General features: G+C 46.5%; 1 long non-coding RNA gene across 1 annotated transcript in view; it reads left to right on the top strand.

Annotated features, from left to right (window-relative positions):
- The first annotated feature begins 406 nt into the window (after nucleotides 1-406).
- LOC148522305 (uncharacterized) overlaps nucleotides 407-27,792 on the top strand; it is a 42,334-nt gene continuing 14,948 nt past the window's right edge. The window contains exons 1-2 of the long non-coding RNA XR_015878755.1: nucleotides 407-740; nucleotides 3,876-4,884. This is a non-coding gene — a long non-coding RNA (uncharacterized LOC148522305). The remainder of the gene's footprint in view (nucleotides 741-3,875; nucleotides 4,885-27,792) is intronic.

The following is a 27,792-nucleotide window of genomic DNA, read 5'->3' as shown; positions in this document are numbered from 1 at the left end:
CTACAATTCTAAAGAGCCGTGTCCCAAGACACTGTCTCAAGACACGCCACTGAGTTGAGCCATGTGGCTCAACTCAGCACGGGGAATCGCCTCATCATATGTGTTTTCCACATTTTGTTATGTTACAGCCAGGGGGCGGATTGGCCATAATATTTTTCGGGAAGATTCCTGGTGGGCCGCCACCTGTGGGGACACTAGGGCTGCTATACAGTAAGTACTGGAAGTGGGGCTGACTGTGCGCAATGTGCTTGTATTGCGGGGTGGAGCGCGGCCGCGGCTGTCAGTGAAGTCGGGACAAGCATGATTACACTGACTCAGAGGAATGGCCCTCTCCAATACAGGGGGAGGGGGGGTCTACTGCCCTAATAAGGAGTCCATGATATATCCGGCCCGCTGTGTGCCTGGGTGTGAGGGCCACATCCAGGTGTGAGGTTCTCCTGTCCTTATAGTGATCTCTGGTACATCAGCCAGCTGGAACATAGAGACAGAGCTGCCCACTGTGAAAACGCTCCGACCCCCCTCCCCCCTCCTCAGGTTACTGATGGTACAGTCCGGGAAGCTTACTGATTACTTTCAGTTTCACACACTCTGCAACTGAACATGCACGTTGGCCAGGAGCAGAGCACGGACAGAGCAAGCAGCAGCCCCACCATGTCATCCAGCACTGTACACTGCCCAGGACCAGCACATGGAGGAAGAAGAGGAGGATTGAGTCTGAGCAGGATGAGAAGGTGAATGAGGTAAGGCAGGTAACTACAAGTCCCAGCACACTGTGAAAAGCTCCTTCCAGGGCATGGCTGGACTTGTAGTTCCATTGCAGGCGGAGGGACACAGGCTGCTTAAGCTGAGTTTTCTAAATCAGGGGGAAGGCAATGTGTGTGGGATGCGGCCAATATCCCGACAGTCGGAATGCTGGCACTTAGAATGCTGGTGCCGGAATCCTGACACCTGGAAGAAGTTCGGAACCACCAGGACTCTTCCTAGAGTTTACAAATGGGTAATTCACACACGAGCGCAAAAACCGGAAGCTGCCTATTTCAACAAGAATATCAGGTGTCACCACACACCAAATAGATCAGACAAAAGAAGAACAGGATAAACTCAGATAAGGTGCTAGTACTTTCAGGGTACCCAAAGGGACAGATGGGTGTACATATAATACAGGTAGTAGGATACAACAACTATGCATTACAGGTGAGTACCAGTCCTTCCTTAAGGTCCTCCTGCTGGTTCCTGATTTGTGCATCCTCGTGGTACCAGTCAAGAAGAAATATGCATGGAAAAAAAGAGGACACAGAGAAAGAACAATGGGGCAGATGTATGAAGCTCTGGAAAGTGATAAACTGCAGAGTGATAAACGACCAACCAATCAGCTCACAACTGTCATGTTACAGGCTGTGTTTGAAAAATGACAGGTGGGAGCGGATTGGTTGGTCGTTTATCACTCTGCACTTTATCACTTTCCACAGCTTCATACATCTGCCCCAATGTGTAATTCCTGTGTACCAGTCTCCAATATATGTAAAAACAGAGGTAAGATCAATCACTGTGTTTAGGTAAAGTTCTAAATCAAGAACGTACCCTACTTCCTAATAAGTAGGCAGGGAAGTTCCCATAAAGGTTTCTTTAAATAGAAAGAGGTGTACCGTACTCACATCAACCATCAGATGTATACTCACGGAAGGTATCCTTAAACAATCAGGGCGAGACCATCACGGTGTAATTATTTATTCCAATAAAAGTGGACACCATCCCATCCAGCTTTAAAATCACCACAGGCACGACAAGATGTAAAGAAACAAAGGCCACTCAAAAGACCACTCTGGATTGGTCAAATGAGAGACTCTGTCGTCCTAAAAGGTGTAAATAGCAGTCCAGTAGATGAAACACAAGATATAGGAGCTTATTCAGAGGCGGCGTACGGTCTACGACCGCATCGATGTTTTGCCAGTACGCATGCGCACGAGGGAGCCGGCTCCCTCGTGCGCATGCGTGAGACCCACTACGACCGACAGCGCTGGTCGTAGCGGGTCTCTTTCCAAAGGGGGCGAGCTGTCGATGTTGATTGACAGCTCGTCCCGTTTGGAAGGTGGGCCGGGGGGGGTGGCAGCCCAAACGGAGGCGTTCCTATGGGAACGCCTGCCGTTTGGGGGAGGCCCCACTGACATCACTAGGGATGTCAGTGGAGAGCTTCCGGCTCAGACAGAGCCAGAAGCTCTCCGGGGCTTACTACAAGGGAGACCCTACCCTAGGGTCTCGTCGTAAGCCCCGATGGTCGCGATGGTCTCTGACCATCGCGACCATCACCCGAGCGGTCGTTAGAGCTGTGGGTGTTAACCCACAGCCTAACGACTGCAACAGAGGCGGGCGGTCAAGATGCAAGTGGCCCCCAGTTTCTGAGCGACCGCTTGCATCCTCCGACCGCCTCTGAATGAGGCCCATAGTCCTTTCTGCCAAAAGGTCTTTTTCAAGGGTACAGAATAATATCTGGTGCTTTGAAGGTCCCAATGAGCACAGCGGCCTCCATCATCCGTAAATAGAAGAAGTTCGGAACCACCAGGACTCTTCCTAGAGTTGGCCGGCCATCTAAACTGAGCGAATGGGGGAGAAGACCATCGGGTCAGGGACGTGACCAAGAACCCGATGGTCACTCTGTCAGAGCTACCGCATTCCTCTGTGGAGAGAGGAGAACCTTCCAGAAGGACAACCATCTCTTCAGCAATCCACCAATCAGGCCTGTATATTAGAGAGAGAGAGAGAGATAATATTAGGGGTAAGGTGCAATTAGGGAGATTGCTAGACTCGTCAGGGAGAATGTTACTATTTCAGGGAACTATCGGAGAGTTGGAAAGTATGAGTAAGGGGCATAATTGCAGGAGTATATTATTAATCCACATCTGGGACTCCTTAAGGTAATGGAGAGATATAGGGGTTCATGTAGAGTCTACATACACAAGAAAAGACGGCATAGGGGGGAACTCCCCAGAATTCTGAGGTTTCTCTTGGACCTTCTGGGAGAGTAAGCAGGTATTAATTATATTTCATCAGTGCAAGATGTTATTACGTGGTGTAGGTAACATCTTGTGTATCTGAGAGCATCCATTAATAATTAATATTATCACATGACAACTGTTGGATGATCGGGATTCAATCAGGAAGCCGGCTGACGTAAGCCCGATAGCCGGCTTCCCGACTGCATTATCCCGGCGAGGGTTAAATGACAGGCGTCTAAATCTAGACGCCTGTCATTTCCGGCATCCCGATCGAAGGGATGCCGGGTGCCGCCAGCGGACAGCCGCTGGGGGGGAGGGTTAGGTTTAGGGCTCCCGGGGGGGACATAGGGTTAGGCTAGGGGGAGGGAGGGTTAGGGTTAGGCACCCCTCGGGGGGAGGTTAGGGTTAGGCACCACCCCCGGGGGACTTAGGTTTAGGCAGCGGGGAACGGGGGGGTTAGGGTTAGGCACTTAGAGCGGGGATTAGGGTTAGGCACAGGGGGGGAGGTTAGTGTTAGGCACCCCTAAGGAGGGTTAGGGGGGTTAGGTTAGTAGATACTTACCTTACAACGATCGGGATTTCCAGCGCTATCGGGCTTCCGCTGCCGGGCTCTGCTGTTTTGTCAGGCTGCCGCTGCCGGGATTCCAACTCCCGGCCATGCGGACGCCGGGATATCATACCGATTCCAGATGATCTATTATATCACTTCTTTAACGTAAGTCACTGACCAATTATACAGACTTGGGTACATTGAGCAAAGACTATAAACATGAATGGAACAGACAGATGGGTCTCTCTATATGGCAAATATGTGACCACTTACAAATTTGTTGAATTGGTCCAATTTTATATTATTTATTTCTAAATTATTTTTTGTTGCAGATTTATTTGGTTGAGGACAGTGAAGCATTTGAGCCTACACTTCCATTGACCCTGTGGAAAGAACATCCATTGTTTAATGGCCCAAATAAATATGGAAGCACTAATAAAGCTGCCGGCATTTCAGGAAGCCTGTTGGCCTATGAAGATAATATGGGAGCGCATTAACCATGCCTACAGCTCAGATACTCCCCCTAGGGATTGGGGTTTTCAAAAAGAAGACTACGGCATCCAAACCTGGGTTTTCAGAGATAACAATGAAAAGTACTACGTGACTTGGGATACTTACTGCTCTTATTGGAAGGTGAAAACTCCGTTTGGACAATGTTTATATTTTATAGGACCTCTGTTCATCAACAAACAAAGGGAGGGTTTAGCTGTACCCCCATTATTCACTGTCAATAACACAGATCTAGATATATTGATGCCGGCCTCAGCTTCAGCGGTGATAGAGCAAATGAAAAAAATTGTGCACTTTGTGGTTAGGTCATGTAGCAGCAAAACCTCATGAGATACAAACTATATGTTTTTCTATAGTGATTGCTGATCATCATCACCCATTGTTGTAATTCAAATGCAAACATTTAGTTTATTGAAAGAAGATATTTAAATGAACTTCCAGACCTGGAGTTGTCACATTTTACGGGGGAAGTTTTTATTTCAATGTGCGGCCACAGAGCCCTTTTGGAAATGTAACACGTCCTGATTTTTGTACACTCGCTAAACTCGCTAAGGTGGTGCTGATTGGCTGCTTTTTGAAATAATGGTATTTCTACTTTGGAAGGCCGCCTTTCACAGGAATCACAAAAGATAATGTAAATAAAACCATAATTTCTCCAAATGGGTCACTCCATGTCCCCTCACACCCGCCAACATTTTGACACGTGAAATGAGGACAAAATAAGCTCTGCCCAAACCCCGTTCACAAGCTCCCGCTTTTGGACAAAACTCCACCACTGTCAAGGGATTACAAATTGGGACGGTCCCACCCCAAAATGAAGACATATGAGAGGTAATTCTTTACTATAAAACATTACATTAAACAACATTGGTTCATTTGGGGTGATTTGTAATGAGCATTGTAATGAATTAGAAAAACAATGGGAATAGTTCCGTACAGAATTTACATTATGTTCATGTATTTATTCATTTGTATTTACATGAAAAACAAAACCAGGTTCCCTTGTATCTTTTTATCCCCTCTACATGTTAATAACATTTATCAATTTACATCCTGGGATACAATCCATTGGATGTATGTTTCTTCATATGAGATACTTGGGTGCTACCTTTCTCATGGTATACTCACGTATACCTCTAATGAAAAAAAGGGGGCAAAAGAAAAGACTCTTATGATTTAATAGAAAGTGAGATTAGTTGGTGCACACCTGGAACCATGAATGTAAGGCTAACATCAAAATTAAAACGTAACTTTTATTTGGCGGTTTATAAATTGCATGAAAAATAGATTAAAATCAATAAAGTAGTGAAAAAGATTGAAAATAAAGTGATATACAAATCATAAGCTGTGTCTGTTATTTGTGTTTTTAATAATTATTGTTTGTGTTTGTATGTCAGTATGTTTATTCTGATTTAAAAGGGAAAAACCCCGTTGGATTATATTGCCTTCAGAATAATATTATTATTATTATTGTGTTACGTTAGCCTTACATTCATGGTTCCAGGTGTGCACCAACTAATCTCACTTTCTATTAAATCATAAGAGTTTTTTCTTTTGTTTTTTTTTTGCCCCCTTTTTTTCATTGTAATGAATTAAGCAGATAAATGAAAACTAGCGCCAATGTCCGCACCGATGGAGTCGGAAAGCAGAAGGGTGGGTACAGCTGGTGAACACATAGACGCACTTGCACAAAAAAAAAATTACTCTGCATATTTTTGGGTTTGTAAATGACCCTTTATTATTTCAAGTATCCCAATCCCATCATTCATGGTTAGACATTTTGGACCATGTCCCCGCGCCACACAATATCAATACAAACCACACTCTTTATGAGGATCTTACAGCACCTTTAGCCTATGAAAACTAGGTCGGACAATACTACCACCATCCTCCCCCCAAAGCCCCTGCTTTGCCCACAAAAAATCAGAGCACAGGCCTCTTCTAAAGCCGTCCATGCGATATGCACCATGCGATGGGGGATCCGACGGCCGACATATCGGGTGGTCCCCACACACGGTGCAATCGGGTGGACGACCGCCCGTTATGCCGGCAACCCCCGTCCCTTGCCCGCATAGCGCTGCATGGGATCGTACATTGCATCCCCAGATCAAATGAACCTGCAGTAAGATCTGGAGGTGCAATGTACGACCCCACAGGAGCGCCCACTGGCCGATATCATGCCCACACACGGTGCGATATTGTACCAATCCATCAGATCAGTTGCTTTATCGCACCGTGTTTGGGCACCTTAAGTATGTGATGTACTCATCCCCAACTGGCCCTCCCTCTGTACAAACACAGGAGTCTCTTTGCATGCCCGGTGCTATGTTCCTACACCACCCAAAATGAACCAAGTCATTACACTACTCTACACTACTCCTATACCTGTGTATGCCGGAGTGGGATTAATAATTATAGCTCAAAATGCCCCTAGCATAGCAAATCACAGATGGACACAGCAGCCAGGAGGGCAGGAAGGCACCAACGTTTGCACGGTTTGGAACGCTACCATATTACCATGTGCTGCCCATGGCAGTGCATCATTAATGGATACAGATTGTAGCAGTTATACTTCATTTGTGCATTCTTATATAATAATTGGTGACTTCCTCCATGCTGAATGCTTTTACTGCATAATTGAAAGTATTCATCCTACTTTTTATAGTTTACTACATGTTGTGACTGCTTAAAATAGTTTTGAAGCATGTGTAGACTGCGCTGCACAGATGACGTTCGGAAATCCTTTTAATTTTCCTGGAATTATCGAATGCAAGATGGATAAAGGCTCAGATTCAATGTGAGTTATGTACCCAGTGTTGCAATAAATTGAACACTTGCCTATCAGAGAGTAGATCTGCAAGAGCGTTATGGCCCCCACACACGAAGTGATCTAGCGTCCGATCCAACAGTTTTCAATGATATCGCCGCTATATCGTTCCGTGTGTGGGCATGATATCGCCCGTTGCGAGCTCCCCTGTGGTTGTCCGTCGCTCCTCCAGAATTTTCTGCATGTTCAATTGATCTGGGGGATTGACAAACGATCCCATGCAGCGCTAAGTGGGTGGGGGAGGGGATGCCGGCATATCAGGCGGTCGGCCACCAGATCTCTCCGTGTGTGGGGACCGCCCGATATGTCTGCCGTTGGATCGGCCATCGCACCGCAAGGTGCCTATGGCACCGTGTATGGGGGCCTTTAGAGTTGGATTATGGCTGAACAGTAGACAGCCAATGACTGAGCAGCATGTCAGCAACCAAAACCACATCACAGAGTGCACGGTGCCAAGCCCTGGTGATGTTCCAGTCCAGACTATGGGGTCTATTTACTAAGCCTTGGATGGAGATCAGGTACCAGCCAACCAGCTCCTAACTGTCATTTTTCAAACACAGCCTATGACTTGGCAGTTAGGAGCTGATTGGCTGGTACTTTATCTCCATTCAAGGCTTAGTAACTAGACCCCTATGGGTTTTTCTTACATAGGAACCTGGCACTGCTGATTTGTGTTCATGCCGATATTTAAAAGGGCAATGTTTTTACTAGCATGACACGGCCAGGAAAAGTATTGCCCTTATAAATATGGGGCATAAACACAATCCGCAGCGCCGGGTTTTACACCTAACACTTTCTACATAAACCTCTATAAGTAGCCAATCAGATACCAGCATTTATTTAAATTTCAGGTTCCACCTTATTCTCGCTGGTTTCAGAAATCTATCAGACGGCAGCCGACTACAGTATAATTTGGATCATTGGCGGTAGGGTACACTGGCATAAGGAGATAACAATGTCATTTTAAATTTGTAAATACCACCAGACCGCATCACAAGTCATGCCATCTGTTTATGGGCAGCACAACTGGCACAGTGGTTAGCATTACTGCCTCACAGCACTGCAGTTAGGAGTTTGATTCCCAACAAAGACCTATCAGTGTGGAGTTTGTATGTTCTCCCAGTGATTGCATAGGTTTCCTCTGGGTGCTCCAGTTTCCACATTCCAAAAACATACTGGTAGGTTACTTGGCTTCTGACAAATAATATAACCCTAGTGTGTATTTGTGTACATACTGTATGATAGGGAATATGGATTGTAAGCTTCATTTGTGACAGGGACTGATGTGAGTGACGATAATAATGTGTATACCGCGCTGTGTAATATGTGTGCGCTGTGTAATAATGTATATAACTGGTAATAAATAAATGATTATATTGTTTAGCCATTTTAGCACTGTTGTATTTACCATCTATCCACAATACAAGACTGGTGAATTTTGCACAATAGATGACAGGCTTATGTTAATTCATCAACTTATAAAAAAAAATAGATTTAGCAATCTAGGACAAACTTACTTTATTTATAGAGCGTATATTTAGCTGATGACATCAGCGTGAAAAGGCCACAAAGCTGTCCACACACATAGACGTGTCCTGCTATTCTGCCCAAGTGCCAAGGCAGGATTACGGTCACATTCAGCCGCTTGTGTGATTGGGCTTTGGGCCTGATTCAGAGGCGCACGCTATTTCCTTGCGCTCGCTCTGAATCAGGGCGTCCCTACTTTTTAAATTCTGGCCTCCAGGCCACTCGCACCGCTGTGGGTGCCCACCCACAGCTTGTGCGAGCGGCCTGGCGATGGTCGCGATTATCGTGACCACCGGCATTGCGAGGAGACCCTTGTGGTAGGGTCTCAGCACTCGCAATGCCAAGTGGACTTCCGGCTCTAATAGAGCCGGAAGTCCACTACTGACATCACGAGTGATGTCAGTAGGGCCGCCCACAAACGGCAGGCCTTCCTTCGGGAACGCCTCCGTTTGTTCAGCCACCCCCCCATACCCGCCTACAAAACGGGGCAAGCTGTCGTTCAACATCGACAGCCGCCCCGTTTTGCTGCGAGATCCGGAGCAAGTGAATGCCTCACTCGCTCCGGGGCTCGCGTACGCGCGGGGTGCACACTGGGCCACCTTCGACCTGCTTGCGAGCACTATGCGCTCGCGAGCGGGTCTGAATCAGGCCCTTTGTCCTTCCTACAAGGATCTGGATCAAGTCAGGTGTGCACTGTGCTTGGCGTTACAGTCATACGAAGACCCTGATGCAGAGATGGGCACAACAGCACAGCAAACTGGTGTAGGTCTTATTCTATATCACTCCTGCGGTCTGGAGAGCGGTTACCTTCCTATTGCCACAACCAACACGCCCAACAATGACCCTATCGATATTAATAGTATTGTCAGATATTGTGCTTCTTCTGTGGCTACAATTAATATAGACTGTGATACAAACTTGCCTACCCTCCCGTTGTAAGATGGGAGCTCCCGCTACCCCAAAAAGTGAACAGTACCTCCCAGTTTCCTGACCGTGCAGTTGAAAATCGCGAGTCCAGAAGGGGCCGGGCCAGGGATATAAAAACATGACTTTGTTACTGTAGTGCTACAGGCTGGCCACCAGGGGGTTGTGTGAGTAGCAGTGGCCGCCTAGCCCCTGATCATGCAGACTCACTGCAGTGCCTTCCCGCCCGGAATCTCTTGGCAGTGACTGGAGGCAGCAGCAGCAGTGTCCTTCCCCTGGTGGCTCTAAAGAAAAAAAGTAAAAGTAAGTAGCAGAGACTCGGGAACTTTTGTTTATTATGTGACAGAGCTTGCAAAGTACACCGTAAACTAAAGGGGCCTATCCACTAGGCGACCTGAACGACTAGCATTCAGACCTTCAGGTCGCCGAGGTGCGATGCCCGCACTGAACGGTGTTCACTGAGCATCATTCAGTGCAGGAGTCTGACCTCCTATCTCTGAACATGCCGAACCTGACGATCGGCGTCAGGTTGACGAGGATGTTCTATAGGTAGTTCGGGGGCGGCAAGGACCCAGCGTGCACGCGCATCGCTGGTCCTTGCCGGCTATCCATAACATGACTTTGTGAACAATGCGACCAAAACCTCCTGGTTTTGGTTGGATCGTTCTAAAAGTCGTGTAATGGATAGGCCCCTTAAGCAGCTTTATTTACTGTACCTTTGCTCTGCGCAGATGGTTTCCTGTGGGATAAGATGAGGTCGGGACTGTCTTATCTTGCAAGGTTGTGATCTCTGTGGACATCTGCAAGTCCCCACTGGGAGGAGAGACTGCCTGTCATTCCAGAGAGCTGTCTAATGAGACAAGATAAGACAATCCAGTTAGTCCAGACAGCCCCAGCCTCACACTGAACCCCCTCACACTCACTATCTGAAAGCCCACCCTTCTACAACAGTCTACCATAATCCCACCTATACTGACACTGGTGCACCCTTCTTACTGTCCCTATAGTCCAGTATAAATCACACTTCTCTTGTGCCAGTTCTGTCTGTTTCCCATTAGATTGTGAGCTTTCTCACACAAGCAGGGCTCTCCCTACCCTTTGCTCTCAAATCTGCATTTATTTTGTCTAACTTTTATGTCCCTTTTTTATGCATACTCCATACAGTGCTACTGTCGCTGTGATATAATTTACAAAAGCCATATTTTAGAAATGTGTATGCTCTTATTATTCCAGTGCTTTATTTTAGTTTATGCATTTCACATATTTGTTCACCTGCCACTGCAGGACACCCCCTTAGTGGGAATAGATACCCCCTTAAGTGAAGCTAGACACGCCCTTTGGTTGGAGCTGGCCACGCCCCCTCGACGGCGCTCCACGCTGCGCATTCTACTACAGTCTATAATCTCCCTGAAACTAGTTTTCAGGAGTAGAAAAGTATGCTGTGATATCACAGTGTATAAGTGTATTAGGGTATCAGCAAGGAGTGTGGTATGCTCAGGACATAATGTGAACAGCGGGTACTATAAAGTGGCATAATGTGAACTGGGGCACTACTATGGAGCATAAAATGAACAACCAGGAGAGAGGTGTCTTTCTAGAAGCATTGGGGCAGGAGCTCCTTCAAAGTTCTAGTTACGCCCCTGCTTGGAATATAAAATATTTATTCTGGATCAATAAATTATTGCTGTATTTTAGGATTCCGTTTGAGATGTAATTATTTTTTAAACCTATTTGACTGCTGTCAGTGCTGATTGTTATGTGTGTCAGTCGTGATTCTGAACCTGCAGAACTGACTTGCCGAGCTATGAACCTATAGCAGCCCCCTTTCCCGGTACTGCCTGTGTTTGGTGGTATGTAGTTGCCCCCAGAATTCCTGCTCTGAGTAGTGTAGGTTCAGGATCACTGACACATGTGGTTAGAACACTGTAGGTCCTAGATACAGAAAGTAAACAATTAACTTCAGTGTCATAACTAGGGTATATGGAGCCCAGGGCAAGATGAAAAACAGAGCCCCCCAACTATGCACGCTGAAAAAGTGGGCGTGGTCACATGCCACAAGGGGCATGGCCACTGAAAAATGGGGGGGTGTCAAAATGACACCCCAGCATTTCTCATCACTTGGGGAACATTCCTATCCATTTCATATGCACCTTAATGCCCCCAACTGAAGTGCCCCTTATGCAATACCACCAGTAAAAGTGCACCTTATGCAATGCCCTTAGTAGTAGTGCCCCTCATGCAATGCCCACTGTAGTGGTGCCCCTTATGCAATGTCACCAGTAGCAGAGCCCCCTGTAGTGGTGCTGCTTATGCAGTTCCCCCAGTAGAAATGCCCCTTATGTAATGCCCCCTCTTGCCGTGCCCCCAGTAGTGCCCATTATGCAGTGCCCCAGTAGTGCCCCTTATGCAGTGCACCAGTATTGCCCCTTATACAGTGCCCCCAGTAGAGCCCCTTATGCAGTGCCCCCAGTAGAGTCCCTTATACAGTGCCCCTTATACAGTGCCCCCAGTAGTGCCCCTTATACAGCCAATCAGCTCCCTACTGTCATTTTTCAAGCAGATGACAGTTGGGAGCTGATGGAGCATCTTTATCATACGCAACAAGTTTTATCACTCGTTGTGAATGATAAAACTTGTTGCTAAATGAGGCCCTAAGTCTTTGACCACTTGCTACAGCATTTATTCATTTTTTCAGGTGTAAAAATAAAATAATGGTATTTTTCGAAAATAAAAAGGGCCCTATTTACTACAATCCGCATTTGAAATGCAGATTGTAGTGTGATATTCTACTTCAATTGCTCTTTAGTAAATTTATGTGATATTAAAATAATGTGAAACGGGTGAGAAAACAATGATGTTAATAATTAGGCCCCAAAGTTTTCTTGATAAACAAGGCATGGCTGTGTGGGTAGTGCACATAAGACTGTGTGGGTAGTGCACATAAGGCTGTGTGGGTAGTGCACATAAGGCTGTGTGGGTACTGCACATAAGGCTGTGTGGGTAGTGCACATAAGGCTGTGTGGGTACTGCACATAAATCTGTGTGAGTACTGCACATAAGGCTGTGTGGGTACTGCACATAAGGCTGTATGAGAACTGCACATAAGGTTGTATGAGAACTGCACATAAGGCTGTGTGGGTAGTGTACATAAGGCTGTGTGGGTAGTGCACATAAGGCTGTGTGGGTAGAGCACATAAGGCTGTGTGGGTACTGTACATAAGGCTGTGTGGGTAGTGCACATAAGGCTGTGTGGGTACTGCACATAAGGCTGTGTGGGTAGTGCACATAAGGCTGTGTGGGTAGTGCACATAAGGCTGTGTGAGTACTGTACATAAGGCTGTGTGGGTAGTGCACATAAGGCTGTGTGAGTACTGCACATAAGGCTGCGTGGGTAGTGCACATAAGGCTGCGTGGGTACTGCACATAAGGCTGCGTGGGTACTGCACATAAGGCTGTGTGAGTACTGCACATAAGACTGCGTGGGTAGTGCACATAAGGCTGCGTGGGTAGTGCACATAAGGCTGTGTGGGTAGTGCACATAAGGCTGTGTGGGTAGTGCACATAAGGCTGTGTGAGTACTGCACATAAGGCTGCGTGGGTAGTGCACATAAGGCTGTGTGAGTACTGCACATAAGGCTGCGTGGGTAGTGCACATAAGGCTGCGTGGGTAGTGCACATAAGGCTGCGTGGGAACTGCACATAAGGCTGCGTGGGTACTGCACATAAGGCTGCGTGGGTAGTGCACATAAGGCTGTGTGGGTAGTGCACATAAGGCTGTGTGGGTACTGTACATAAGGCTGTGTGGGTAGTGCACATAAGGCTGCATGGTTACTGCACATAAGGCTGCTTGGGTAGTGCACATAAGGCTGCGTGGGCACTGCACATAAGGCTGTGTGGGTACTGCACATAAGGCTGCGTGGGCACTGCACATAAGGCTTTGTGAGTACTGCATAGAAAATAAAAATGACTGACATTGCAAGCATAATGTGTTCAGCCGAAAATCAGCCAAAATAATCTCTGCACAGGGGTGGGGCGGAACAACAACCCCATAAGCCAGTGGTTCCCAAACTGGGTGCCGTTGTACCCTGGGGTGCCTCAGGGCACTTGCAGGGGTGCCTCGCGTGGGTGGTCCAGTACCAAATAAAATTATTTTTAGTCCGTGTGATAGGCAAGACCAGTGCCAGTGGCTGCTGCCAATCAAAACATATGTGGACAAAAAAGAAGCGCAACCCTGTCAGCCACCACATAACTGGCCCTAATGCTGGCGACACACATAGCGATATTTTACCCGATCTGGCCGATTCCGACACATTGGAACGACATATCGTGTAAAATATGGCCAAATTGAGAGTAAAATCGTGAGTCCCCACTCACGATCACGATGCAATGCGTGTCCCCTCTGGTCGCACATCGCATCGTCAGATCTGCCGTGCAGTAGGTCAGATCTGACAATCTAGGAGGCGATGCACTGTGACAGTCTGGATGCAGGAGAGATCGTATGAAGATTGGACACCAAATTGTGTGGAGATCGTGTGCAGAGCTGCCGGGGAGAGTTTCAAGGGAAATCGTACACATCGGCTCATCGTGTGCAGATCGCTATGTCTGTGGCCAGCTTAAGGGTGACATATAAGTACAATTTACTACATTTTATTTTTGCTGAAATCATCATGAATACACTTTTGGCCCAAGGGTGCCTTGGAAAAAATGCTGATACTCTAGGGCGTCATGACTCAAAAAAGTTTGGGAACCACTGACATCAGCAGTGAAATAGTTAAGCACAGCAGCTTATTTTCACTTCCTGCTCCCAACCCCTCCTTAGGTGTCTGTACCCTGCCTGCACCGCAGCAAGAGACAGAGCAGCATTGGTCAGAGCAGGCAGCTGAGAGAATAATTGTAAGCAATCATTTGTTTATTTATGTCTTCTAATATAATCTCCAGTATAATCAGCATTCAGCCATTGTTGCTGCCTGCTCCTAACGCATTGTAGAGAAGAATATAAGCACATGTAGTACGTATGTTTGTAACTTGTTATAGATAGAACTAAAATGTGTGGCTGCCGGCTGGAGTCTCTATAGAATGTTGCACAACTTTCATTAACGGGTTACAGCCTTCCCGTCCAGACTGTTGGTTTATTTCAGGACAATTCAATTGTTTCAGCTCTGGCTATTTCTATTGGGCACCCGACGGAGGAATTCGCCATGGTGGCGAGCAGAATGTACAATAAGTCTTGGTTGTCTAAGGTTGTTTTGGCGTCCCAGATCAAGACTTTAGATGCGGCTAGCCTCTATACTCAGCTGAACCCTGTGCTTTTGGGTGCGCACACTCTGCATTGGTGCCCGAACGGAGCAACAATTGAATTGCTCCGTCAGGCGCCTATTACGTTTGGGCGTTTACATTTTTTTTAAGTAAATGTGATCACCTTCTTCCCCCCCGTTTTACCTTCAGGACCTGAAAATTGTATTCATTACCAGTTATTTATATTATGCAACGGGTTACAGAGAACATTTAGCCACATCAGGACCTGTCCCACTGGAAGCTTATGATCTATGGATCTGATTCAGACTCACTCGCTAGGATGCATTCGCTCGTAGCTGGCTGTTTTTTCGTGCGCATACGTATGCATCGCAGTGTGCGTGCGTGAACCAGTGCGAAAGATCAGGAAGCGTTTGCTCGCCGCACATAGACAGCCCAGGATAGTGAGTGACAGGAGAAGCCGTTTGTGGGTGGTGACAGGGGCTGGCCATTAAAAACAGGGGGAGTGGAGGTGCGAACGCAGGCGTGCCTGAGCGTCTCGTGCATAATTTATAGACAGCGTCTTAGTACACGTCACCTGGCTGGTCTTTACACTGAAGTGCTCGCAGTGCTTGCGGTAGGGTACGGTCAGCCACAAGCGATGCGATCGCATTCTATGGTACCCGATGTACCGATGGTTGCATACACTTCCTGGAGATGACGTGCACAAGTGGGCTTCTTAAAACAGGCCAGTGGGCATCTGTATACGCAAAGTGATCGCACGCCAAGACATAGTGGGCGTGCTAATGCCGTGCCGTGTGATCGCCTGCCTTCCCAAATTTGCATACGCATCGAGCGAGCGAACGTATCTAGCGAGCGGGTCTGAATCAGGTCCTATATTCCCTATCACATGTAGGGGGTTATCTTTTGTCAGAAGCCATTTAACCTAAATAATGTTTTTGGAGTGTGGGAGAAAAACCAGAGCACCCGCAAGAAACAAGCGCAACATGGGAGAACATACAAAATCAACACAGATAGGACCCTGGTAGTAATCGAGACAGTGAGACAGCAGTGCTAACCACTGTGCCACCGTGCAAGTTGCAATGGAGAAAAAGGGTGGATTTTAAATAATTTATGCCTAGCGCTCAACAGCTGTTGCTGTACTATAATAACAGTTTGGGGAAGATGTATCAAGGCTATGTTTTCACAAAAGCATGTGAAAATGAACATTTACTTTTGTAAAAAAGTAAGTGTCAGGGTTATTCATTAAGTTCCAAAAAAAGCATTTTTTTTTCGGGAATTGATGATGTTACTGTACGCCACTTTCAGATGGCGTTCAGCCCTCGATAATCTTCACAGGCTGCTGTTTACACAGCAGCCTGTGAAGATCTACAAGGCAGCCACAGCAGAGGATCTATTCAGCTCCCTTTAGCTGTGTCTCCTTCCTTGCTTACCTCCGGCGGCTCTGGTTTCCATGCAGGTCCTCATGTGTTGCAACTCACATCAGTGGCAGTGGCGGCCGCGGGGGAAGGGGTGTCGCCGGTGTTGCGCTGGGTTGGACGCCGGCCGGGAGAGAGGTGAGTGGCAGTGTCGGCCACGGCAGAAGGGGTGTCAGTGTTGCGCTGGGACAGACACCGGCCAAGAGAGAGGCCGTTGTGCTATCCTTCTCTCCCAGCGCAGGGAGCCAAGTAGCTACACTTAAGACTGTCATCACCAGTGACTTCGGGGTCTATTTATTAAGCCTTAGCTGGAGACAAAGCAAAAGGAGATAAAGTACCAGCCAATTAGCTCCTAACTGCCATGTCACAGGCTGTTTGAAAAATGACAGTTAGGAGCTGGTTGGTTGGTGCCTTATCTCTGTCGACATTATCTCCATCCAAGGCTTAGTAAATAGAACCCTTTACTACCCATGTTAACCCCTTTGCTGCTGAGGGTTTTCACACCCCTGTGCTGCAACTTTTTTTTGTACACTATCAGTATCAGTCAGGGCTGGCGGAATGCGGGCGCCCAGGGGGGAGGAGGTTTATGCCAGAATCAGGGAAGTGCCATGCTGCTCAGGTGCCATGCCCACCTTCCCTATCATACCGCTTTATCGCTGGGCTGTTTATTTTGATTATGAGAGGACGTCAGTGCGCCTGTCTTCCCGACTCTTTGCTGCGGCACCCAGCAACGTCTCGGACATCAGGTAATGATCAATTTCAACCTCAGTCGGCCACCCTGATCTGCATGGGCGTTGAGAGATAAGGAAGGGGCTACAGCTTACCCAGCCCTGGTGCCCCTCCACTGGCGCCAGGTTAGCTGATGAGGGAGGCAGATCAATGATCAAGGGAGGGCACCTGTAAAGCTTTCTCTGCCCACTACCATTGGCTGCTGTATAGAAGCGCAGCGGCACATCGGGCAGGGAGAGAAAGGAGATTGCTGCTGCTCAGCGGTAGTAGCCTCCCTCCTCTGCTGTGTGCTGGGCTGCGGAGGGTCCAGGGAGGCTGCTGCCTCTGACCAGCAGCAATCTCCTTTGTCTCCCTGCCCGATGTGCCGCTGCACCCTTATACAGTACCCAGGCCCTGCTGATCTGTACATTGACGCTCTGCGTATCTCCTCTGTGTTTGCCAGGGGCACTCAGCAGACTCTTGTTTGTTAGGTTGTTATAACAATACACAGGAGAGGGGACAGATAAATAATGGATGTTAAAAGAATTTTGTAAACCGCTTTAGCCTTGATACATCTGCCCCAAACTGTTATTATAGTACAGCAACAGCTGTTGAGCGCTAGGCATAAATTATTAAAAATCCACCCTTTTTCTCCATTGCAACTTGCACGGTGGCACAGTGGTTAGCACTGCTGTCTCACTGTCTCGATTACTACCAGGGTCCTGTCTGTGTTGATTTTGTATGTTCTCCCATGTTGCGCTTGTTTCTTGCGGGTGCTCTGGTTTTCTCCCACACTCCAAAAACATTCTTTAGGTTAAATGGCTTCTGACAAAAGATAACCCCCTACATGTGATAGGGAATATAGGACCTGATTCAGACCCGCTCGCTAGATGCGTTCGCTCGCTCGATGCGTATGCAAATTTGGGAAGGCAGGCGATCGCACGGCAAGGCATTAGCACGCCCACTATGTCTTGGCGTGCGATCGCTCTGTGTATGCAGACACCCACCAGCCTGTCTTAAGATGCCCACTTGCGCACGTCATCTCCAGGAAGTGTATGCAACCAGCTGCTGTATAGAAGCGCAGCGGCACATCGGGCAGGGAGAGAAAGGAGATTGCTGCTGCTCAGCGGTAGTAGCCTCCCTCCTCTGCTCGGCACACGCTGCTGTGTGCTGGGCTGCGGAGGGTCCAGGGAGGCTGCTGCCTCTGACCAGCAGCAATCTCCTTTGTCTCCCTGCCCGATGTGGCGCTGCACCCTTATACAGTACCCAGGCCCTGCTGATCTGTACATTGACGCTCTGCGTATCTCCTCTGTGTTTGCCAGGGGCACTCAGCAGACTCTTGTTTGTTAGGTTGTTATAACAATACACAGGAGAGGGGACAGAGTAAAAGAATTTTGTAAACCGCTTTAGGGGCCTATGTATCAATCTATATTTGCAGTATATTTTGCATATATTAGGTATCCTCAGGATGTATGTAGAGGGGACCTCAGCAGATATTAGAGACACAGGGGTAAATTTATTGAAATTCGTGTTGGTCTCGATTTGTCCCATTTTTCAAATCTGCTTGGATCGATCAAAAAACAGCCGTTTTTTACTTTTGAAATCGGGAATTTACCAAGGTCCCGGTTTGGACAGGATCGTTTTGATTGATGGTGTATTTGGTCGATCCTGTCCGATTTGAAGTCCCGATTAAAGCGGCCAAATTTGTCTCCCGAACGAGCAGCCTGAACATATCAGTGAAATATGTGGCAGGCTGTGTTGTTTTTTTTCTTTTAGTGTTGAATTTGTTTTAAAAAAATTGACGTGGGTTCCTCCCCCCCCCCCCCCCAAAAGACTAACCAGCCCGGACTTGCCAGCCTGCCCTGGTACCTAAAATTACGGGGAATAAATCGTGTAGGGTTCCACCGTAAATTAGGTACCAGCATCAGACCTGGTTTTAATTATAGAGGGAAAAAAATTGCGTAGGGGTCCCCCTATAATTAAAACCAGCACCGGACCCTTTCTAGGGGGGGGGAACCTCACATCATTTTTTTTTATTTAATTAACCCTTAGAACACACTTGCCATTCAGAAACATACACAAATCACACTGATTTGTGTATGTTCGATGGCAACTCGCAGCTCAGGAAGTGGTGCATTTAAAACTTTTATTGAGACCCTGATTTGAGTGTAAAACGGGCGACTTTAGCAAAACGAATAATGTACTTCCGATTTGAGCCGATGGTGATATAATTTATATTGTTCAAAACGGACGAATTTGCGGCATTAAACCACCCGATTTCAACTTGAAAAAATAAAGAAATCACCCGACTTTAATGATAGTAAATTCCCGATTTGCAAAAAAGTGATATTATCACCCGAAGATGCAAATCGGGACCAACACGAATGTTAACAAATTTACCCCACAGTATCTTCTCTAAATCCCCCTTCTTTGATCACAGAAGTAGCATCCATAGGTTTCTATAGGAGCTGATTAATTACCAAACTCACCAAGGGTCGGGACATGAAGCATTTCCGGAGCTTGGCCCCAAAAGGTCACTCAAAACACCTTCTTCCATCATTTCTATTAAATCCTATTTTGCGTTTATCACTATTTAGGAATGCCAAAACCGAAGAAAAAATGTCAAGTAGCTGATAAATTGCGCACAGATTTTCCTTTTATAGAGAACTCAATTTGTTTGATTCAGATCAGGACGCTAATTCAATCGCAGTTGGCGTGCAAAAATACGCTTATACTACAGCCGCCCGGAAATGCACTGAGACGCCCACCGGCTGACTCGCAGATCCAAGCAAGTGCCTACAAACAGGCAGTGATGGTCGCAAATCCTTCAATAGTCATCCATCTGAGTAACCCTATGGTCTCGAGGAATGGGCCGAAGGAACTGAGACGCTGGCCTCATATTTTCTGCGCAGAAGTAGGCAGATACACACCCCTAAAAACGGTAATGTCACGCCCGCTTTTTTTTGCCACTGGTCCCTGTTATCTCCTACAAAACAGCCCCTGTCTATCAATCTACCACTAGCGAATATATCTGCACTACAACTGTAGTCCCAGTGGATCACAAATAACTTGCCGCGCGTGCGCGTTACATCTAAGACGCCTGTGCAATCCACCGATAATCACTCAACTGCGTAAATATAAGCATTGCTCTGAATCGGACCCAATGTGCAGTGCTGGGTTTGCTATTGTTCATGGTAGGAGGTCGGACATGATGGTCCATATTAAGGACCTTATTTATCAACGAGTTTTTTCATTCACACTGAGCGATAAAACTCGCTGTGTATGATAAATGGTGCTCCAGCCAATCAGCTCCCAACTGTCATTTTTTTCAAACAGATGACAGTTGGGAGCTGATTGGCTGGGGCACCATTTATCATACACAGCGAGTTTTATCGCTCAGTGTGAATGAAAAAACTCATTGATAAATAAGGTCTTTAGGTCAAAGAAACATAAACTTGTATCTCAGGGTTCTTTAACTTCTAGCAAGTGACCAGTTTTTTTACACCTATTAAATCAGATTACGACATACTTACCTAGTCTCCCGGAACGGCCTTGCTGAATCGCGTCAGCATCGGCCCACCCCCTGCTTCACAATGGCAGTAATCTCGGCATAGTGTAACGGGGGCGGGGCCACTATCACGCAATCACGGTATCACCTTCTCTACTCCACCCCTAATGTCAGGTAATGTCACAGTCCACACCCCTATGCCATGCCACGCCCCCCGCTATGCCGACCTGGCTTCCCCCTACCGGAATAATGTCGGCAAGTATGGATAAAGAGTCTCCTACTCTCCAAACCAAAAAGAAAAAGGGAGGAAACGTCATCATCTACATCATAATGTGATGAGGATAAATTGTGAACTTTAGGGGCTCTAATTACTACAATCCGCATTTCAAATTTCACATTGCGAATTTAGGAAATATTACAGGGATTTATTTAAAAAATCTTGCTGGACATAGCTTGCGATAAAGCTCTGCCCCCTGCCGCCGCCTCTGCCCGAGTGTGCCACTGCTGAAACCTCAACCCGCCGCCCGCCACCACTAACTCCCCCCCTCCGCCTCCCCTGTGGCTGCTGCCCCTGGTTCGCACTTACCTGTATCGGGGACTTAGCGATGATCTCCTCTGACCAGACGATCATCTGATGCTGTCATTAGCTAATCAGCCGGTCAGAGGAGATCACGGATCACCGGTCCCAGCACAGGTAAGTGTGAACCAGGGGCATGGGGGCTGGGACAGCAGCCACTGAGGGTTCATTTAAACCACACAGCTGATCACTGGGGCCGGCTCCCAGCTCGGCTCTGCCTGTCAGATCAAGAGTAGGGGGCCCAGGGGGAAAGCCCTGATAACACCTTATGAAGATGGGGTTATCACGGGGCTTTCTCACCTTGTTTTTTTACAATTTAAGTTTATTAACTACCAGACAGATCACATTTCCCATTAGAAGCATGTTTACTAAAAATATGTGAATTGAAGGGATTGGGGTAGTTTTTCACGAAAACTACTCCAATTGCCCCTTAATAAATTGATACTAAAATAATGTGAAAAGGGTGTGAAAACTCCCATTTTTACATTATTTTAGTTAAAATAATGTTAATAAATATGCCCCTAAATGTCCAAACACCACTAAATTCTATTGTACAGTCTGTATTTTGCCTTCACGAAGCTATAAAATTCTTATATGTAATAGGGTGGAGTGTAGGTTGTCTGCGCCAGTAAGATCCTGGCGAATGTGTCCTGGATTTTTTTTTTTTAAATATAGCAATCCAATTCTAAACATACAATATAAAAGACGGTGAGGCAGATGTACTAAGCTCTGGAAAGTGATAGATTGGAGAGTGATAAACTGCCAACCAATCAGCTCCTAACTGTCATTTTTTAAACACAGCCTGTAAACTGACAGTTAGGAACTGAGTGGCTGGTAGTTTATCACGCTCCAATGTATCACTTTCCAGAGCTTAGTACATCTCCCCCAGAGTTACACAAATTGCAGCATTTGCTTTGTCACTCACTGTATGGAGGGAAGGACGGATGCATAGGAGAGAGCGGTCCCAGGACAGAGTGATGTATATGGTGCTTGTGGCTTGGGGAAGGTGTAATGTGTTGTAGTATGGTGTAAATATTTCACGGCAGCGATGGACACAAAAGAGTAGGTGACAATTTATATTTTGCAGGGGGCATCAGATACCCAAGCACCAGCCTTGAAATCACTGATTTTTTTTTTAAATGATTATTATTATTATTATTATTTTTTTAAATAAAGTACACACACAAATTTATACCTTTTTTTTTCTCAGAAGACTTTGGGGTAGATGTGCTAAACTGGATGCAGGCAGGAAGCCGACGGTCGAAATGCCAACCGCCGCCTCCCCGACTGTCAAGTCCCAGCAGGGTACTAATGATAGGCGTCGAAATCCCAGCAGTCATTCATACTGGTTCCTTGGAGAGAGATAAAGTACCAACCAATCAGCTCCCAGCTTTTCATTTTTCAAACACAGCCTGTAAAGTGATAGTTAGGAGCTGATTGGTTGGTACTTTATCTCTCACCAAGGCTTAGTACATCTCCCCCATTGTGTTTTCCCCAGAATACCATTAGTCTTTTTATATTATTATTATTATTATTATTATTATTATTATTATTTATATGGCACCACAAGTGTTCCGCAACGCCTTATGCTGCGTACACACGGTACGACAGCAATCATCAGATAATGATCAGACGATCGTTGTCTGATCGTTCTGCATGTGCTGGATCGAGCATCCAGCAAATGCAGCAGACCCCCCACTATGATCGCCCCTATAGCAAAACAGACTAACCTGGACGATATCGATCAGGTCTGTTTGCTTGCACAGACGACGGTAGTTCGTCATCAATGACCATATGTGGACGCGCATCGTCCATTGTTTGGTCGTTAGCAGGGCCCAGAAACTGTCAGATTTTAAAGATAGGATCATTATCATTGAAATCTGACATGTTATCGTACCATGTGTACGGGCCATTACAAAGTACATAAACAAATAAGAACCAGGACTTACAATACAATACAATACAATACAAAGCAGGACACAGACATGGAAAATAAACATAGCTATATTAGCACACCCACATAAGCAGCCATGTGTTAGCTGCCCTAGTGGGGAGTAAGAGATAAATGAAAATACAATAGGGAGAAGTTCAATATAACGTATCAAATAAAAAGTAACTAAAATGGGAAAATAAGTATTTATTATTTTTTTTTTTTAAACCAAATGCAAACATGATTATTATATTATTTTTTTTTGTATTAATACCACAAATAAATACTTTATAAATTGCAAACATAAAATGGAAACTGCTCAAATCACTTTGTCACCCCTGGGAACTCCAACTAGCACTACAAGAGCCAGCATGCCCTGGAAAAACTGGCTGGCTCATTCATGCATCTCAAAATAGCAAACATACAATGCAAACTGCTTAAATCAATTTGGCAATACTCTTCAGGTGCATGAAAGGCAGGGATCATACTAAACAGAAAAACAGAAAGGGGAGTATCCCCTAGATATCCTCCAGCACACTAAATTGTACCTGCAACAATACATGAAAACTATATGGTAATAGAAATTCAGAGGTATTTGTTGCATGCATTTATAAGTACATGGTAAGCTGCCAGGCCACTTCATGGCTTCTCTGATATTACATGGCCCAGAGTGGACACTGTTATCATGCAGAGTAGGAACTGCCAGTAACAGAGAAGCCGTGTCAAGCAACATCAAGTATGTTAGTTGATGTTGTTCAAAAAGTTTTCTGGTTTTGAGGATGTTTTCCCACAGTTTTCCTCCAGCTTAACTCCGGCGTAACTCAGTCTTAGTTATCAAATTGTAGTTACACTTATAATCTAACACTTTGAAGCTAAAACTGACTATTGCAGCCTAAGTCTATGCAGCCTAACTGATCACTAATAACTAAAGATACAAACGTGCTTGTGTGCTCAATTACTATGACCTCGACCCTCCTGGAAAACAGGGGCAACACACTAGCCATGCCCCCCCCACTCAACCCACCAAACACTGCAGCATGTCAATCATGCGCCGGCTTGGGGGGGACTACAAGCGTAATCGCAGGACCCGTTCTGCACATGTGCAGAAAGGTCCTGCACAGACACAGGGTCTGATTCAGAGCCGGACGCTATTTGCGGACGGTCGTTCTGATAAAGGGGGTGGCTATTTAAATGAACCGTTCGCTCTTTGCAGTCTGTTGCCGCCTCTATGTCTGAACGAGCGAACAAAACATGCGGTCGTTTTTTTTGAAAAATACGCCCCCTGGCCGCTCGCATCATACGTCATGTCCGCTATTTAATAGATTAATCGAGTACATCGAACAGCGTATGAACTGCTCGCTATTCTTGTGGTTGGTTTTTCCTACCGCAGTCATGCGAGCAGTTCTGACTATAAAACAACCAAGTGACATGGTCGATGACGCTGTTTATTAATTATGCACACCCTTAAAATGCCCGTTTTGACCTTTAAGCACGCCTGCGTTCTGATCTCCACTCCCCGTTTTCAAGCACCTTCCCCTGTTACCACCCACAAACGCCTCCTCCTGTCACTCAAAATAGCAGGCATTCGCTATTTAGCGAGCACACGATTTTCGGCCGCACTGACTGGTTCGCGCATGCGTATTACAATCCGTACGCATGCGCAGATGTGCGAACATCGCTCGGAACGAACGAGCGGCCGCTTACGAGCGGCTCTGAATGAAGCCCACAGACCCCTGACGATCGGAGATGTACATTCATCATCGGATGAATGTACATCTCTGAATCAGGCCCTTAAACCAAAACAGAAATTTGGTCAATAGCCTTAGAAAAATCTATGGACAACATGGCTGCCCATATTCCGTGGAGAACACACATACGTACAGTAGGATATTGAACAAGAGAAACTCTCCCAAACCCTGTCCGGTTTTCCTGCAACTCCATTGAATCACTACTGTCTTGAGGGGGGGGGGGAGGGGGCAGCTAGTTTATTAGTATTCAACTTGGTTCTGACCCATTTTGGAGGGCGTGTAAGAATGTGAGAGTTTAGATGGCACAGATGTATCTAAAAAAGCCATCCACACCCTGCTTGCCAGGAGACAGGACAGACCAATGATAGGGGGGAAAATTGTCACCGTCAGCAAGTTGAAACTACTCCCAAAATGAAGGGTGCAAATTACATGTAAAACCAAAGGGAAAATATCCCAAACACACAAGGGGTCCTATAGTAGAGTGAAAATATAACAAAACTTTATATCATTCACAGTTGATTAATAGGAAAAGTGGTATAAATCAAAGTAAATCGCATTAGAACAGAGCAGATAAAAAAAAAAAAAGACAATACAATGAAAGCAGACACAGAGCAGTATGAACAAATACCATTGAAAGGATATAATTAACAGCCACTAGATGGCAGCAGTAGAGTAGTAGCAGATAAAGCTGCAATTAGAGCAAGGTGTAGGCTGCATTGGTAGAATGTATTAGAAACCAGGGTAGGGAAAGTAGGAAGTAACATATAAGCACTACAGTGCAATCTAAACAGTAAAGTAAATACCTGTGGACTTGAGGTCAGTGTATTTCCCTGTCGAATCTTGAGGTGAAACCAAAGCAAAATCCAAGGGCATGTGTGATAGCCACCCACATGGAAAGCAGTTTACAGGGCCCAGGAATTGCCATGTAGGAGGAGAGTGACTACCAAGGAAAGTATGTACATAGAAAATAGGAAGGGGGGAATGTAGAGCTCTGAAGTTCCAGGTATTAATGAAGCCTCAAGTGGTGAAGAAATCAGTAGGGGCCCACAAAGTTCCTAGAGGGAGAGGGGGACAATGGTTGTCCAGAGCCAGACAGAGGTGTCAAGGGCCTAGTCAAACTGCAGTGTCCCCTCATATCCAGACAATCGAACAAGAGTCCTACAGGAGAAAGAAAGAGGGTATAAGGACAAGGAGAGGGAGAGAGGGATGGACACAAATGGGGAAAAAGGAGAAAGGGGAGGAATAAATATTTAAATATTGGGACGGATCTCTGGACCATCAGCGAGCTTAGCAAGTAACCACTTGAGGCGGGCAGTGGTGGTTGGGGGGAGAATTAATTAGGCCAGACAGGACACATTTAGAGGGTGAAATTTCTGCTCCAGCGAAGAAAAAGAGCCCAATCCTCAGTGTGGTCTCCAATCGAGTAGCTCCTGCAGGGGAATGAGAAGGTCCACTGGACACCAACCGGCACGGAGAGGCAGACATGCTCAAGGAGTTCGTCCAGAGGGGCCCTGTGTCACTAGGGCCAATGATGGAATTCTCACCAGCCCAGACTGTGGAGAGCCAACTCCAGGGGCAATCCAAAAGGTCGCCTCCGACACAGGAGACAGAGTGTTCCCTAGATGGCAGTGGGCAAAATTACCAAATGTATGGCTCCAGATGAAGATGCAGCAATAATGGATGTGCAACCCACCGAATGTCCTGTGCTTTTTGTTATCAAGGGCCATAATCCATGCCTGTAAAATTATACTCTGGACAGCAACGGACAATCCACCATGATGGGGGCTTGTGTAATTTGTATATGTTGATGATTTTTGTCTTGCTTGAGTGCTCTTCTGGGGGGAGGTGGTGGGGGAATCATTATGAAAGACCGACGGCTGAATAGCCGGCGGTTCTCATACCGCCGAAAGCCTGATCATCTACAATCCCGACTGAGGCTGCGTATTTTGATTCGGGGCCTTCCGTATTCGCAATTATTACGTATTAGACGTATTACGTCTGCTAATGAAGTAGCAGAGAGCCAACTGGATGTGCTGAATTCATTGAGAGAGGCTATTCCCCTGATGATCTTGCATATTCGAAGTATAAAGTTATGGGACTTAATAGGGATGATTTACTTAAGAGTAGAAAAACTAAAGAGACCCTTATTACTTTACCCTGGGTTAACCACTATAATCAAGCTAGTGCTAAAATTAACTCTGTATCCAAAATATTGGTGCCTAACCCTAACCCCTCCTCCCTGCAGCCTAACACTAACACTCCCGAGGGGAGAGGGGGGCCTAAGCTTAAGTCCCCCCGGGGGTGCCTAAACCCCCCCATGGCTAATGCTAAACTGTCGCCGCTTACCTTCGTTCGGGATGCCGGCTGTCGCGATTTCGGCGTGAGGCTAAAGACAGGCGTCAGGATTTCGACGCCTATCTTTAGTCCCAGGTCGGGCTTCTATTGTCGGGATTCCGATGGCCGGAATCCTGGCCGCCGGTAATCTGACTGCATCCTGGGGTGGGTGCTGATAATTGATGTCTTCTGCCCTATGGGAGTCACTGCCCGGGGTTCCAGAATGATCATGCACAGAGGTCTCCTGCCTGGGTCGGTTTTACAACACAGAGCACACTCTAGGGAAAGGGAAGTTTGCTGTGGTGAACGGGCCAGACACCGCATGACCAAAACTGAGGCAAGTAATCCCCAGCCCCTTGAGATGACCATTAACTGTTATTCGCCTTGATTTCTTGATTTTTTTTTTCTTACTACTGCATATGCACATGATCAGCCATATGGAGCACTATGTATAGAGGCAAAAATAGCTATTCTCAATAGACACTACCAACTTTAAATTAGTACCACCCTCTCTACTGCTTAAGTCCATCAGGAGCTCTGACTGGCTGATGTCTCCCATGCACTCCTGAATTGGTAACAGCTACTGGGTTCCTGCAACTGCTGCGTAGTATAATATCCTCGGGCTCATTCGCTGGCAACAGTTTTTGTCTCTGGGACACAGCTCTTCTACACTGCGGGAGTATGGCGGAAGTTACACGTACACACAGCCTCTTTTCTCTCCCAGGTGCAGGGTGCTTAGTCCTGCCCCCTGTTTTGCCACTCAACCTCACCTCCATTTTACTGATTTGCCCCCTGCCTCATATAGCGGAAATGTCCATCGATGGCTCAAAACATCTATGGTGTTCCACCGATCATTTTCTGCCATCAATGTTAAGCACAGGTGGCACCATCGGCGATTAACCCTTCGAAGACCATCCCTATGTTAATCTAGTTGCGGCACACTTCACAACACAGTGTGTGTGTTTATGTGTCTGTATAAAATGCA

The sequence above is a fragment of the Taudactylus pleione genome, unplaced genomic scaffold (assembly GCF_031769625.1).
Source record: "Taudactylus pleione unplaced genomic scaffold, aTauple2 ptg000147l, whole genome shotgun sequence".
NCBI lineage: Eukaryota > Metazoa > Chordata > Amphibia > Anura > Myobatrachidae > Taudactylus > Taudactylus pleione.
Note: the sequence above shows the minus strand (reverse complement) of the source record. Positions and strands in the feature narration are given on the sequence as shown.